Consider the following 16,868-nt stretch of genomic DNA (forward strand, 5'->3'; position numbering starts at 1 on the left):
ATTTTTCCCCATTGAGATCTGATGTGTTTTCAAAGTGTTCCTTTAATTTTTTTGAGCAGTGTACAATGCTTGATCTTGCGAATACAAGATCAAGCAGGCCTACGATGAAGGCATACTATAGCAATTTATCTCTGCTCTTTTGTTCATTTCATTTCTTAAGTTAGACCCAAAGTGAATGCATCTTAAATGTGTTCCAAGTGGCTAAATGGTTAGCACTTACGCCTGGCAGTACTATGGTCGTTGGTTCGAATCCCAGCCACGGCACCTCCTGCCTGAAATTTGCATGTTCTCCCTCTGTCTGCCTGGGTTTCCTCCAGGTACTCTGGTTTCCTCCCACACTCCAAAGACATGCTGGTAGGTGAATTGCATCCGGTCTAAATTGGCCCTAGTATGTGTATGTATGAATGTGATTTAGGGACTGTAGATTGTATGCCCCTTGAGGGTTAGGGACTGATGTGAATGTACAATATATATATGTAAAGTGCTGCGTAAATTGACGGTGCTATATAAGTATCATAAATAAATAAACTGATTTTACACTCAGAGCCCACATGCAAGCTATTTTTCTGTTTTTGACTATGGATTCTTACACACATTCTGAAAGCTATGCACAGTAGCCTTTTAACGTTCACTACTGAAAACTTCTTTACTGACTGTGCCAAAAGGGCACCAAAACTAGACGGTGGAAAAAGTTGGAAGAAGCCTCGAGGCACATAAAGATATACATATATACATATATTCAGTGGGGAAAAACATTATTTGATCCCCTGCAGATTTTTTAAGTTTGCCCACTTACAAAGAAATGAAGGGTCTATAATTTTTATCATAGGTGTATTTTAAATGATAGGAACAGAATATCAACCAAAAATCCAGTAAAAAAATACAATACAGATGTTATAAATTGAGTTGCTGTTCAGTGAGTAAAATAAGTATTTGATCCCCTACCAACCAACAATAATTCTGGCTCCCACAGACTGGCTATGTGCTCATGTGGTACACAGATTAGTCCTGTCAATTTAAGAAGGTGCTCCTAATGACAACTCGTTATGTTTGTAAAAGACACCTGTCCACAGAATCTCTTTCTTGGACACCACCACGGGAAAGACCAAAGAGCTGTCAAAGGATATCGAGGACAAGATTGTAGACCTGCACAAGGCTGGAATGAGCTACAAGACCATCAGCAAAAAACTTGGTGAGAAGGAGACAACTGTTGGAGTGATTATTCACAAATGTAAGAAATACAAAATAACCATCAATCGTCCTGCAGCTCCATGCAAGATTTCGCCTCATGAGGTAAGGATGATTATAAGAAAAGTGAGGGATTAGCCCAAAACTACTTAAGAGGAGCTAATGAATGAACTCAAAGTAGTTAAGACCACAGTCACCAAACAAACCATTGGTAAGACAATACACCGCCATGGATTGAAATCCTGCAGAGCCCACAAGGCCCCCCTCCTTAAGAAGGCACATGTACAGGCCTGTCTGAAGTTTGCCAATGAACATCTAAATGATTCAGAGAAGGATTTAGAGAAAGTGCTGTGGTTAGATGAGACCAAAATTGAGCTCTTTGGCATTAACTCGACTCACCGTGTTTGCAGGAAGAAAAATGCTGACTATGACCCTAAGAACACCATCCCTACAGTCAAGCACAGAGGTAGAAACATTATGCTTTGGGGCTGTTTCTCTGCTAAAGGTACAGGATGACTTTGCTGCATTGAGGGATCAATGGACGGGGCCATGTATTGCAAAATCTTGGATGGGAAACTTCTTACCTCAGCCAGAACACTGAATATGGGTCATGGATGGGTCTTCCAGCATGACAATGACCCAAAACATACCGCCAAGGCAACAAAGGAGTAGCTCAAGAGAAAGCACATTAAGGTCATGGAGTGGCCTTGCCAGTCTCCAGACCTTAATCCTATAGAAAATTTATGGAGGGAGCTGAAACTTCGAGTTGCCAAGTGACAGCCAAAAAACCTTAAGGATTTAGAGAAGATCTGTAAAGAAGAGTGGACAAAAATCCCTCCTGAGATGTGTGCAAACCTGGTAAGCAACTACAAGAAACGTCTTACTTCTGTGCTTGCCAACAAGGGTTTCTCCAACAAGTACTAAGTCATGTTTTGCTTGGGGATCAAATACTTATTTTACTCATTGAACTGCAACGCAATTTATAACATTTGTATCATGTGTTTTTTCTGGATTTTTGGTTGATATTCTGTCTCTAACTTTTAAAATACACCTATGATAACAATTATAGACCCTTTGTAAATGGGCAAACTTACAAAATCTGCAGGGGATCAAATAAATATTTTCCCCACTATATAATATGGATACATTTCGCTGTATACTGAGATTTTGAAATAAAGGACCAACAAACTAATTTCTGAAGTATACTAAGGAGGGAAACAAATGAAATATATGGTGGTGATAATGTTGATGTAATTATGGCCAAAAATATTGGCACCCCTGCGTTTCTGTCAGATAATGCACAACTTCGCCCAGAAAATTGTTGCAATTACAAATGTTTAGACATTCTCATATTTATTTCTTTTGATTGTGTTGGTATGACATGCACACATATTTGCATAGTCATGCCGCCCTGTAGCAGTATATCTGCTATAGTGCGGCGGGCAAATGGTTAAAGAGAAGAACACAGTCCCTACAGTCAAACATGATGGAGGTTCACTGATGTTTTGGGGTTGCTTTGCTGCTTCAGACACTGGATGTCTTGACTGTGCGCATGTCATTATGAAATCTGGAGACTACCAAAGAATTCTGGGATGCAATGTAGGGCCCAGTGTCAGAAAGTTGGGTCTCCATCAGAGGTCATAGGTCCTAAAGCAGGACAATGACATAGAAACATAGAAAAGTGACAGCAGAAAAAGACCGAGTGGTCCATTGAGTCTGCTCGTTTTTTTTGGGGGGGGGGGTTTGTTTTTGTCTTTTTTTTTGTTAACTTTTTGTCTGAGTATAGAGCTATGCTTGTCCCAAGCATGTTAAACCATTTACTGTTGGCTGGCTTATTACCTCTGCTGGAAGTTTATTCTAAGCATCAACTACTCTTTCAGTAAAATGATACTTTCTGAGATTAGTTTTGAACTTTCATCCAGTTAGTTTAAGGTCATGTCCCCGTGTTCTTGATTTTGGTTTTGTGTTGAAAATACTGCCCTCCTGAACCTTATTCACCCTCTTGATTTAATGGTTGCAGTCAAGTCTCCCCTTCCCCTTCTTTCCTATACTGTAGACAGTACATGTTAAGGTTCTGAAGTCACTCTTGATATGTTTTATCTCCCAGATCTTTCAGCATTTTTGTTACCCGTCTCTGGACTCGTTCTATCTTATCAACATCTTTTAGTAAGTGAGGTCTCCAGAACTGGACACAGTATTCTAAATGAGGTCTAACTAAAAATCTTTATAGGGGAATCAGAACCTCCTTCCTACTGCTAGTGACCCCTCTAGTGATGCATCCTAGAATTCTATTTGCTTTCCCCACTGCCTGGTCACACTGCTTGCTCATTTTGCAATCATCCAAAATAAGTACCCCCAAGTCATTTTTCTCTGAAGTGCTGGTCAACAATTTATCCCCAATGTTGTACTATCTCGAGGGATTCTTTTTCCCTAGTTGCATTATTTTACATTTAGAAACATTGAACTACAATTTCCACTTTTTTAACCAATTTTCCAGTAATGCCAAATCATGTTCTATGTTGACCCAAAGCACACATCAATAAGCACCCAGAAATGGTTTAAGACAAAGTGCTAGAGAGTACTGAACTGGTCAGCAATGAGTCCAGATCTCAATCCCATAGAGCACCTGTGGAGAGATCTCAAAACAGCAGTTGGGAAAAGGAACCCTTCCAATGTGAGAGACCTGGAGCAGTTGGCGAAAGAAGAGTGGTCCAGAATTCCAGTACAGAGGTGTAAGAAACTCTGTGATGGTTACGAGATGCGATTGATTTCAGTTCTTTTTTCCAAGGGGTGTGCTACCAAATATTAAATTGAGAGTGCCAATAATTTTGTCCAGTCCCTTTGTGGGGTTTTGCGTGGAATGTGTCATATTTGGTTTTTTGTTTCTCCACTTTTTTGTGTCATACCACTACAAACAAAAGAAATAAACATGAGAATACCTAAACATTTGTAATTGCAACAATTTTCTGGGTGAAGTGGTGCATTATCTGACAGAAATGCAGGGGCAGGGGCGGACTGACCATTTGGGAACTCGGGCACTGCTAGAGAGCCAGGGGTCAGTAGGGGGCCCCATGAGATGCCCCTGGTACCTTTTATATGCTTTTTTGGGTGTGGTTTGAGTGTGGGTGAGGACACAGGGGCCCCATGATACCCTATTGCCTGGGGGCCCCATGAGTTGTCAGTCCGCCCCTGTGCAGGGGTGCCAATATTTTTGGCCATGACTGTATATACTCTGATAACATGCGATATCCAAGTCTTAGGAAACACATGAGGGAAATGTATAACTATATTCCAAGCTAGAAGAAATAATAATTAAGATTCCTGAAAGGTCCATGATTCTGGTCTGATGCTGTATGTCACTTACTTGTATGGATGGTCTAGTCCTGGCACTCACAATAACTGCCTGCAGCTTCAGCTCATAAAGAAGGATCATGTCTGAAAAAAAAGCCAAGTAATCAATTAGTCAGGCTAACATTTGTAGCTATTATTTATTTATATATTTAAAAAGTAGATATTGTGATTAAGGCTGAAGTTAATTCTGTTTATATTTTGCTTCCATGGTTCCTTCGATTCCCATATACAGTATGTGCCAGAATGGAAAGTGGGCTTTAATGCCAAGCCACCATCATGCCACTTCCCGGGCTTTCAAGCCCACTTTAATTTTATTGAATAAAACCTTTCTGTTTATATTAACATACTTTTTTTACACCCAGTGACAAGATGTTTCCCTATGAAATGTAGGGGGGCAGCAAGCAGGGTGCTATACATAGCTTCCTGAAAATATCACAGCAATCTGTCTCAGTACTCCTCTAATAAGCCCCCAGCCCTCATGCATCTCAGCATTGAGGACACCATTGATCTTAACCAAATCTCAAACTCCATTTGCAGAAATGCAGCCCCAAGCTTGCAAGGAACCTCCGCCATGCTTCACTGTTCCCTGCAGACACTCATTATTTTACCGCTCTCCAGCCCTTTGTGAACAAACTGCTTTTTGCCAGAGCCAAATATTTAATATTTTGAGTCCTCAGTCCAGAGCACCTGCTGCCATTTTTCTGCAACCAGTTCCTATATTTTCATGCAGACTTAAGTCATTTAGCCTTGTTTCCATGTCCTTTGTTGTCTGCAGGCAACACATTGTGGTAATTCAGGGATCTATGAGGTTTTTTTTGTTCAACCCGCTGGTTGAAGGAAAAAAAATCTATGCGTCTATACACACCTTTAGGTGTTATTTATCTGTGACCCTTTAAGTCCCTGCAACTGCAGCAGCACGCTATGTGCACCACTTTATTTCTTCAAACCATTAGGAGGTTCAAAAATTAAAAACCAGCACCAGGTGCCAGATGTGCTGGGCATGCTACTGGTGGATGTAAATGTTCCATATAAAAATAGTTCTTCTGTGATTCTCCTCTTTCCTGTCCTAGGGTAGCACAGTGGCTAAATGGTTAGCACTTCCATCTGGCAGTACTAGGGTCGTTGGTTCGAATCTCAGCCACAGCACCACCTGCCTGGAGTTTGCATGTTCTCCCTCTGCCTGTGTGGGTTTCCTCCGGGTACTCTGGTTTCCTCTCACACACCAAAGACATGCTGGTAGGTTAATTGGATCCTGTCTAAATTGGCCCTAATATGTGTATATATGAATGTGAGTTAGGGACCTTAGATTGTACACCCCTTGAGGGTTAGGGACTGATGTGAATGTACAATATATATGTGTAAAGTGCTGCGTAATTGATGGTGCTATATAAGTACCTAAAATAAATAAATAACGCATGGCCTAGTAAATAAAATTTGTAAGTGAGATTTAAGTAAGATACATAAAGTGTAGATGCCTTGGGAGAATCTGAAGAAAGTTTCTGTATTACCCATTCATCCAGTAGGCATTTCCCATGCTGATAGTAGTAAATGGAAAAGCATTCTCACCACATTATGTTGTCACCCCAAATGATTGGCACATTCCTACCATCAATCCACTGTGTTGGGCTATGTTACCACACCAAGGAATAGAGATTTTGATAGTCTATTCAAACAATTTCATGAAAAAACAGCCGTGATGTTTCAGTCCCCATGGCTCTTCCTCAGACTGTAAGTAAACTGAAAATGATTGGATCCTCTGTAGCATTGTTCTTCTGCACAGTAACCTAAAACAAAAAATAAAAATGTAACATATTGTAAGAAGTGTTATTAGCTTAGCCGTAACTGTTGACTATAGTATGTAAAGAATAGATGAACCGATCTTTCCCCAAGGATACCTGGAGGTGGCAAAGCTCTTGGAAAAACACCTGTTAATCCCCCATCTTGACTCTGGATATGGGATGTCTTTCACATAGGCTGAATGTGTTGTTAAATTTTCCCCCATTTTCATGGAGAAAAGGGAACCTTCTTTGACTGGCCACAGAAACTCTCCAGCATATTGCTAAATGTCTATAGTTACTAGCAAATGTTTGTCATGTCTCAGGAGGTAGCCCATACTTATTGCAAATTGTTAACACTTCTTGTAAACTACAGGCAAGGTATGGGCAACCCATCACTAACCATAGTGGCTTAGTGGTTAGCACTTCCATAACAGCCTGCAGCACTGGTGTCCCTGGTTCATACCCTGGTCAGGACACTATTTGCATGTTTTGCATGGAGTTTGCATGTTCTCCCTGTGCTTATGTAGGATTCCTCCCACATACCAAAGATATGCTGGAAGTATAATTGGCTGCTATCCAAACTGGCCCTGGTATGTGTAAGTATGCATGGGAAATAGGGACCTTAGATTGTAAGCTCCTTGAGGGTAGAGACTGATGCCATTGTCCAATATGAAAATTGCTGGTGTTATATAAATACCTGTACAAAATGAAAAGACAGCTCAATCAAAAGGACACATGTTCCCATTGTGTGTAGTACAATGACCTGCCATTGTATTTTGTGTGATTCGCCCACAGGCAGAAGTGAAGCAACACTGTCAATTCCTCTGCTCACTGAGAGATCGTCCAGATCATTTGGGAAGTTCCCAACAAGCTAGACCTAAAATTTCTGAATCATTATGAAATATTTTATAACCTCTGTGGTTCTCTCCTTTCTCCCTCTCATTTTACAGCCCGCTTCTTTACTCCTTATCTGATCAAGTCCCTGAATGTTATTACCTTTGTGTGTCTGTGTGTTTTTTTTCAGAGACTGTCTTGCAGATTTATTGTTAACATTTTGCTAATGCTTACCATCCACTGATCAAAATTTGGCTGGTTTAGCAATGTCAAAAAGTGTGTGGCCATTTTTTCTCAATAGAAGTCAATAGAAGTCAACTGTTCAATCATTTTGTGTTAAAGGGACACACTGGAATTTTTTCCTCGATCAACAGCTGTAGCCAATCAGCTCCAGCCATGGATCAGTGTATTCTGACAGCTGGGGGTGCTGTTGTCCCAAGAGATTGTACAGTACAATTTCAGTACAATGTCCTGGTGGAGGCATTCCTCTGGCTGAACAGAAAAAAACTAACCATATATATCCAGCTTAATGCATATTTCCACTTTTGCAGTCAAATTTGAGAAAACCCTACTATATGTTTGTTATGTGTACACATGGCATGCCTACATTTTTTTTAAACATCTCTTACCTTTTATGTATTTTTCAGTAGGAGGTGTCATGGCTAACTGCAAGGTTTTCTGAATAAAGTTAAGCCAGCCATAGTTGAAATTTTTCTGGCTTGGCAGGAACCGGGCAATTTCCTATCCATCTATGGGCAGGCTGGTTGTACTGAAGTCTATCTATTTATTGACTTCAATACAACCAACCTGTTGGTTTTTTTGCCCAATCACTGCCGGAAGCAATAGCCGACAGCAATGATCATTGTATTCTGCTGGTGGTGAAGGCTCCCTGCACTTCCTACAGGAAGAACACAATAGCATTGTGGGAGGGAATCCCCCATCAACACAGTCACAGAGGAAACAAGCAATTTTCTTTCTCTCAACCTGTGGGTGAAGGAAAGAAAATTGCATAATGTATGGCCTGCATTAGAGTGAGCCTGTACCAGGTCTGTCCTCATGTACATGTAAAGCAAGAAGCTCAGCCTCTACACCTTTAACCCTTTGTTAGGACAGAGAATATCCAAATAGGGGAGGCCCCGAAAGCTTGCCTTGAAAATTTAACAGTACAAATAAAACAAGCACCACAGACAGTACTCAATGGTTTTGCTACAATAGTGCATTCATTTGGCTACAATCACATCCAACAATCTAGAAAAACTTTGTAAACAACAATGAGTCGATCAGGCATTGGGATCACTCATTACTGCCTCCTGGTAGTACCTGTAAATTGCCAGTTTCTTGTCCAAGTGTCATCCAGAATGAGGTGGAACTGGATGCTAGGTGCTGCAGCAACTGTCAGATGGAGAATGGAACCAAAAGCCAAAGTATAAGTCACCAGCACACCAATGATCCTTGAAATAAAGTCCAAGTGCGTTAAGTGCAATGTTGCAGGGCTAAGCAAGACCCCTTCATCAAGCACATGATACAATGATGGGGTCCTGTGTGGCCCCAAAACATTGCACTTAATACTGTGATGTGATCCCCAAATAAACACTTGGATTTTATTTCAAAAATCCTTGATGTGCTGGTGACATATACTTTGGGCACACGGGAGGCACAGGTGCAGTGCACAGCCTACTGCCAACAGTCTATCTAAAACTATGACATGTTAAAATACATGGGAGCTATATGCTGTTCTAAACAATCCTCACATTTAGGGGCATATACCACAATTGTAGAATTCCTGTCTTCTGCACTTTAATAATATAAATATTTTATTATATAGCAACACTATATTAACCTCCTCATATGACATCTTCCCACTCCAGCTTCACGTTTGCCCCTGGGTGCGCCGGCGATCAGTGGTACGCTGTTTCCCTATGACACAGCGGATCACCGATCACGGTAAAGAGCTGATGACGTAGGCTCTACCATGTGATCAGCTGTATCCAATCACAGCTGATCACATGTAAAAAGGAAATGCCGGTTATCGGCAGTCCTATCCTCATGCTGACAGTGCGTGAGGAGAGCCGGTAAGCAGCATTCCTCAGAGGGGACATCTACACTGATAATCAGGGCACTAATCATCAGTGCCCTGATAATCAGTGCAGCCCTATCAGTCATATTTTTCAATGCCCATCATTGCCACAGATCAGTGTCCATCAATGCCAAATATCAGTGCCCATCAGAGCTGCCTTTCAGTGCCCATTAGTGATGCCTGTCAATGCCCATCAGTGCCTCATCATCAGTGCAGTCTATTTGTACCCATCAGTGTCACCTATCAGTGCCAGTCAGTACTGCCTATCTGTGCCCATCACTGTCGCCTATCAGTGCCAGTCAGTGCTGCTTATTAGTGTCCATCAGTGCCGCCTGTCAGTGCCACCTATCAATGCCCAACAGTGTTGCCTTTCAGTGCCCATCCGTGATGCCTGTCAATGCCCATCAGTGCCTCCTATCAGTGCCTCCTCATCAGTGCAGTCTGTCAGTACCCATCAGTGCCACCTATCAGTGCCAATCAGTGTCACCTATCAGTGCCAGTCAGTGCTGCCTATCAGTTCCCATCGGTGCTGCCTATCAGTGCCACATATCAGTGCCCATCAGTGCTGCCTTTCAGTGCCCATCAATGATGACTGTTAGTACCCATCAGTGCTGTCTATCAGTGCCACCTATCAGTACAGCCTATTAGTGAAGCCTCATCAGCACACATCAATAAAGGAAAAAAATTACTTATTTACAACACTTTATAACAGAAACTAAGAAAAACGTTTTTTTTTCTAATTTTGTCTTTTTTAGTTTGTTTAGGAAAAAAAAACAAATGGTTAAATACCGCCAAAAGAAAGCTCTATCTATCTAAAGAAAAATTATAAAAATTTGGTTTAGGTACAGTGTTGAATGACCACGCAATTGTCATTCAAAGTGCAAAAGCACTAAAAGCTAAAAAGGGGGTGAAAGTGTCTAGTAGGCAAGTGGTTAAAGTAAAGAGTATGGTTACTAGGCTGTAAGGATACTATGGGGGAGATTTACTAAAACTGGAGTACTCAGAATCTGGTGCAGCTGTGCATGATAGCCAATCAGCTTCTAACTTCAGCTTGTTCAATTCAACTTTGACAATAAAACCTGGAAGCTGATTGGTTTCTTTTTTTTTATTTTATTCACTAAATCTGGCCATACACAGCTCCAACTACAGCTGAATTGTGGGAATTGCAAGCCTTGGGTGGCCCTGGCAGCACCATCCAACTTCAGGCAGCTGCAGGTACTGTGGTTGTCTGAATACAATATCTAGCAGGGGAGATTCTTCCATCCATGCTAAACAGTGATCTATTTAGATTCCTTTTATTCAGCCTGCAGGATAAATAATAGAAATCTGTGTGCGTATGGCCAGCTTAACATTCAATTTGCTATATTCCTTGAGTAAATTCATCCCAGTGTAACCTCTGAGTTCCTATATTGTTCAAAAGCTTCAAGGGAATCTGTCATTTAGAAAAGTGTGCTCAGACATGCAGTAGTTCACTAATGAAATAATATTACAGGTTTTCTCCCAGCATTGATGAGAGCTCCTACCCACGTGTTACAAAACCATTCCATTTCCAAGGTTAATTACTTGGTAGGGGCGCAATGATTTTTTTTTTCAGTGCCTTTCTAATCAACTTTTAGTCATTCAGTAACTGCAGATCAATAAGACTCATAGGGGAAAATTCAATAAAACAATAAAGATGCTTTTCTGGCAGTATGGTCCCTTAAACATGGCCTTCCCCAAATTCATGAAAGCTATGCGGAAGTACCAGTACTTATATGTGCACCTGATTCAGGTAGTACTTACTACCGCCACTTCTAGAATCTGTTGCTATGGCTGAGACAAATCCTAATGGAATTACCGCTACTTTGCAGATAAACAAAATGGTGGTAAGTATGTTGGTGTACAGAGAGACGTCAGTGCGCCAAGTCGGGCATATGTGCTGGGAATAATCCCAGTTCCAGTCTACGCCAATTTTCAGCTTTCAGCATATCACACTTTGAGTGCCAATTACTCCGTCATGTAACACTGTACCCATATAAAATTTTTATCATTTTTTTAAGACAGATAGAACTTTCTTTCTGTGGTATTTGATCACCACTGGGTTTATTATTTTCTGCTATATAAATGAAAATATACTGAAAAAAAAATTTTTTTTTGCTTAGTTTTTGTTATAAAATTTTGCAAATAAATAATCTTTCTTCATAAATTTAGGCAAAAATGTATTCTGCATTTTGGGGTAAAATTAACCCAAAACATTCTATATTATTTAGTCTATGTGAGAGTTGTAAAGTCTACAATGTATGGGATATACAATATATTTGAAAATTGATCAGTTGAGACCCTAAAATGCCAGATGCTAATATGATATATGGCAGTGATCAGGACGCTGGTATGGGGTATAGCGGTGATCAAGACATTGGCATAAGGTATGGTGGTAATCAGGACACTGGTATGGTGGTGATCAGGATGATAGTATGGCATATGGGGTGATCAGGATTCTGGTATCTGATATGGAGGTGATCAGGATGCTGGTATGGGATATGGAGGTGATCTTGATGCACACTTTATTGTTCCTACACTGGGGCAGTGATCAGGGACACTGGGGTGGCTGGCACTGCATTCTGTGAGTGTACATGCAACCTGATAGGCTGCTGTACATTCACAGGCCTCAGCATCGGTTCTCTCTGCTCTCACAGTGAGAGCAAAGAGAACATATCTTTACTTTCACTTTCATTATTTACTATGTGATTGCTGTGATTGGAGACAGCAATCACAGGGTATAACACCATGTGATCACCCAGACACAGCAGTAATGTGATCGCCAAGGTACAGGTACAGGCACAGCTTCCTGTCCACCATCAATAAGCTATGGGCAGACGGGAAGCTGTTAATGTGACAACTTCCAGCGCAGGGCTTGTGGTTGCTAGGACCCCAGCAGTCACTGGCTTCATAGCAACCGATGACTCATCCCTGGTTCTATTCAGTTGCCAGCCAGGAGATTGCCTGGTGTATAACTGAAAGCAAAAAAAAGGGCAGGATTTCTGGTGACATCCCTGTCCATATATGGCAATGGCAATGACCATATTTGGACAATTATATAACTAGTATCCCCACCTCTCAATCGGAAGCTGACTGGGGATGAGTCATCTATTGCTATGATGCTGTCAGCTGCAAAGGTGACCTAGCTAACAAGAGGCTGAACATGCACTGAGGACTTGGTGTTCACAGTATGCACATTCCAATCTCAGTGTCGTTACACTCCAGTGCAGAGGAAAAAATTGAAATGTCAAAAATGTTCCTGTGTTAAAATAAATGATCTTTAATGATGGGTGTCCCTTGTGTGGACCCTCTTGTGTTGGTTAAGAACGCTTGGATTCATTCACCTTTCTTAACACTGTAAGTGCTCAGCTCTAGTACAATACAATACACGAGTGGTTTGAGGGCCCTGCTCCTTGGAGCTTACAATCTAGGAGGGAGGGGAGAGTGGTACAGGAGGAAATAGCTGTGGGGGATGGAGTGGTGGGAAGAGCGGAGAAGATCAGCAATTAGGTGAGGGCTGGGTAGGATTCTCTGAAAAGATGAGTTTTCAGGGTACGCCTAAAGGTGAGGAGAGTAGGTGATAGTCTGATGGATTGGGGTAGTGAGTTTCAGAGGATGGGGGGAAGCCCTGGAGAAGTCCTGGAGACGGGCATGGGAGGAGGAGACCAGGGAACTAGAGAGTAGGAGGTCTTGTGAGGAACGGAGAGTGCATTTTGGGTGGTAGATGGATATCAGGTCGGTGATGTAGTTTGGGGCAGTGTTATGAACAACTTTGTACGTCAATGTTAATATTTAGAATTTTATGCGTTGGGCAATCGGAAGCCAGTGGAGGGATTGGCAGAGGGGGGAGGCGGATATGGAGCAGTTGGTGAGGTGAATGAGTCTGGCCGCAGAATTCAGGATAGACTGAAGCGGGGATAGCCTGTGTTGGGGTAGGCCGGCGAGGAGGGAGTTGCAGTAGTCGTGATATGATAAGGGTCGTGTCGTGGTGATAGTAAGTTGCTCACTTTCCACCTCATCAAAGTGTCTTGTGCTTTTTTCACAGAATACAAAGTATTCTGTGATTGGATGAAGGGGAATTGTGACATGCATCTGCACCTCATCTCTAAATAGAATACAGGATGCTTTGTGAATAGATGAGGTGGAGATCAGGTGACACACTATCATCACTGTACTAGAAGGTTACGTTCACACTTGTGCGTCCTGCCCTACCCACAGAAATGCAGGGAGAGAAGTCCTTGGCTCTTTTTTTAATTGCGTCACACCTATTCTCATGGTACTGCAGTGCCATGTGATTTGGTACGTGTGAAAATGCGCTTCTTTCCTAAAAATAATGGCACCCCCCAACATCTGCTACAGAGCAGCGTGTTTTGCCTGTGGTTTTGCAAGCATTCCCGAATCACACAAGCATGAACCTAGCCCAAGTTTCAGTACCAGAATTTTGGCACTTACAGTAGCATATGGACTAAATGAAAGTAAAAGTTTTAACTAATGCAGGAGCATCCACACATGGTACACCCACCACTAGAGGTTATTTGCTTTTACATAGCATATGTCCAAAAGTTGTTTTTTCCCAGAGTTCAGCTTTAAGGCTTGGCTCACAATCGATTTGCAGTGTGATTATGTAATGTGACTTTGGCTGTGTTTTGAATGTGGGTTGCCTATTCTATGGGGCTAAACTGCACTGTAAATTGCACCAAAGTAGTATAGGCACCTTTTCCAAAGTTTCATTGCAGCTGAGCTGCATTGATGTGAACAGGCACAATTGAAAGCAATGTTATTTCCACTGTCGTGCGATTCAGTGTAACCCAAGTCACATCTAAAATCACATTAGCGTGAACCAGGCCAAAAGCCCGGTACAGACATTGAGGGGTTTTTTTTTGTTCAACCCAGGAGGCTAAATGAAAAAAACAAAACTGAGAAATTGCTGTACTAACCAGGCGATGTTGGTACAGCAATCTCTCCCGCTGTGTCTTTGTGTTAGCAGGGGGACTCTCCCCCACCAATGGCTGTGAGTGCTGATTGGATGCTGGTTTTCCACAATGTCCCTTCGACAAAAGTCGATTCTTAGGCCCGCTTCTGTCGGAAGGAAAGCTGTACACATAGTCGAAATGACACAGGGCCATCTTAATACATGGGCACTCCTTGACACTGCCCCAGGTGCAAAGGGGGGCCCCATGATAATCTTGCATTAAATCATACTTTTCAACTGTCCTGGATTTGCCAGGACAGTCACAATTTTTACTAAGCTATCCCGGTAAGGCAGTGTTCCGGGTAGTATCTCGGCACATGTACTTTGTTCTCCTGATCTCAGTATTGTGCCCTTCTGATTCCCCCTGTACTGTGTCTTCCTGCCTCCTCCCTGTACTGTGCCCTATGTGCTGATTAGTCTTTGAATTATGGCATGATTTCTTATTGTTTAAAATTGATTTTATTAATGTGAATCTTCCCTAAGAATAGGAGGGCCACGTCTCTGCCCTACGCTGTCCAACTCATTACATCTATGGGATTCTTCCCACAAACTGGCTTCACTTCACTCCTCCCATTCCCTTGTAGCACCAATATTTCCCCCTGGTCTTCGCCCATGGGAATTCCAATGGTGGAAAATAAAGGCTTTTATCGTGTGAGACACTTTCTGCATCATAGGGGGATACATTCCACTACGTATTTCTCACAACAGCTCAGGATGCCCAACACTGAACTTAATTTTATTTGTTCCTTACAACGGAACACCGTGGACATTAGCACACGAACAGCTTGTGAAAGCGGTGAGGTTCAGAAGGGGGGCATCTCAAGCCTGTATAAATTGTTTGTTTCTACTTCAAGTAAACTCCTGTATATGCTTGCCTGGGAAAGGGACATGGGTGAGGAGATAGGAGAGGAGGACTGGAGAGACTGGAGAGAGCGGCAGGAACTGGAAGACTAGTCAGGATCAAGGAAAGGTGAATGCAGCAATGTACAGAAACATCCTTGATGAAAACCTGTTCCAGAATGCTCTGGACCTTAGACTGGGGTAACGGCTCATTTTTCAACAGGACAACGACCCTAAGCACACAGCCCACATAACAAAGGAGTGGCTACGGGGCTAACTCTTTATCATTTAAAGACACATTGTGCAGCACTCTGTTCTTCTTGTGCCTGATATATAGGAGAACAGACCTCGGCTTTGGCGAATTTGGACTGCTTTCACAGAATCAGCATCTCCATCCTTCTGTGCCTGCTTTTGACCTATCCTAGTACTTCCTGCCCCAGGGTGGATTGGGATATCTGGTCTTGCTACACCTGCTTTATATGTTGCTAATGTATATTACTTTTATGTCATTTCTGTGTCTCACCTGCGCTGCAAGATCTTTTTGCATGGCCATCAGGGACCTATAGTTGTACTGTTATTTACTTGCATGTTAATTTTCAATAAAAATATTGAAACAGAAAATTGATTTTATTGAAAGTGCTTATAAATATATGTTTAATTATATCAACTATTTTTACTTTAATTCTTGAGAGTAGGTGAATAAATTGGGGCAGACTGGTAGGGGCCCCAATGCATAAGGGGCCCATGATGTTATTAAGATGGCCCTGGAATGATGGCCAGCTGAACCGACCAATATTTGGATCGTGTGTGCCCAGCTCAAGTGTTAGGACAAAAAGCAGCAGGCCAGTCATTTCTATGCTGTTTCAATCTGCTTTACTACAAAGGTGATTCTGTCTCAACTGTGACAGAGTTGCTTCAACAGAAAAACTTTTCCAAAAAGAATCATTTTGACATTTGCCAATTCACTAATTACCTAAAACTGACTGAACATACATTTCAACATTGTAAATTTTTTATTTTTTTTAGTAGAGTAGGAAGGGAACTGCCAATTGTATTGCTATTTATCTCCCTAATAAAGTCCTGGATAGTGGTAACAAAGTTGGACACTAACCCTTTCCCATTATGTCTAACAGAAAAAAAAGTTTTGGCTGAGCATGAATTTTAACACTGAACCTGCCAGCTTACATAATTTTCTGTTTATATTTAATCACTTGCCAACAGGGCACTTTCACCCCCTTCCTGCCCAGGCCAATTTGCAGCTTTCAGCGCTATCATACTTTGAATGACAATTGCGCAGTCATGCAACACTGTACCCATATGAAAGTTTTATCATTTTTTTGAGACATATAGAGCTTTCTTTTGGTGGTATTTAATCACCTCTGGTTTTTTATTTTTTTGCTGAACAAACCAAAAACAACTGAAAATTGTGAAAAAAAAATTTTTTTTCTAATTTTTTGTTATAAAATTTGGAAAATAAGTGAATTTTCTCCTTCACTGATGTGCGCTAATGAGGCTGCAGTGATGGGCACTGATAGGCTGCACTGATGGACACTGTTAAGTGGCACTGATGGGCATTGATGAGGAGGCACTGGTAGGTGGCACTGATGGGCATTGACAGGCATCGCTGATGGGCACTGATAGGTGGCACTAATAGGTGGCACTGACTGGCACTGATAGGCGGCACTGACTGGTACTGATAGGCAACACTGAAAAATGGCCTGGTCAGGAAGGGGGGTAAATCCTCAGGAGGGCAAGTGGTTAATGTGTATGGTCATCTTGATGAATATTCATTTTGCAGATTGAACCTCCA

At 41.8% G+C, this 16,868-nt stretch overlaps 1 long non-coding RNA gene across 2 annotated transcripts in view; it reads right to left on the bottom strand.

Annotated features, from left to right (window-relative positions):
• LOC149462629 (uncharacterized) overlaps positions 1 to 16,868 on the bottom strand; it is a 72,145-nt gene that overhangs the window by 15,897 nt on the left and 39,380 nt on the right. For both annotated transcript variants that reach the window (XR_016312628.1, XR_016312627.1), the window contains exons 4-5: positions 6,106 to 6,323; positions 4,553 to 4,623 (exon numbers count right to left, since the gene is read on the bottom strand). This is a non-coding gene — a long non-coding RNA (uncharacterized LOC149462629). The remainder of the gene's footprint in view (positions 1 to 4,552; positions 4,624 to 6,105; positions 6,324 to 16,868) is intronic.

This window comes from Staurois parvus, unplaced genomic scaffold (assembly GCF_062004578.1).
Source record: "Staurois parvus isolate SC_StPar_1 unplaced genomic scaffold, SC_StPar_1.0 ptg000172l, whole genome shotgun sequence".
In the NCBI taxonomy this organism is placed as follows: domain Eukaryota; kingdom Metazoa; phylum Chordata; class Amphibia; order Anura; family Ranidae; genus Staurois; species Staurois parvus.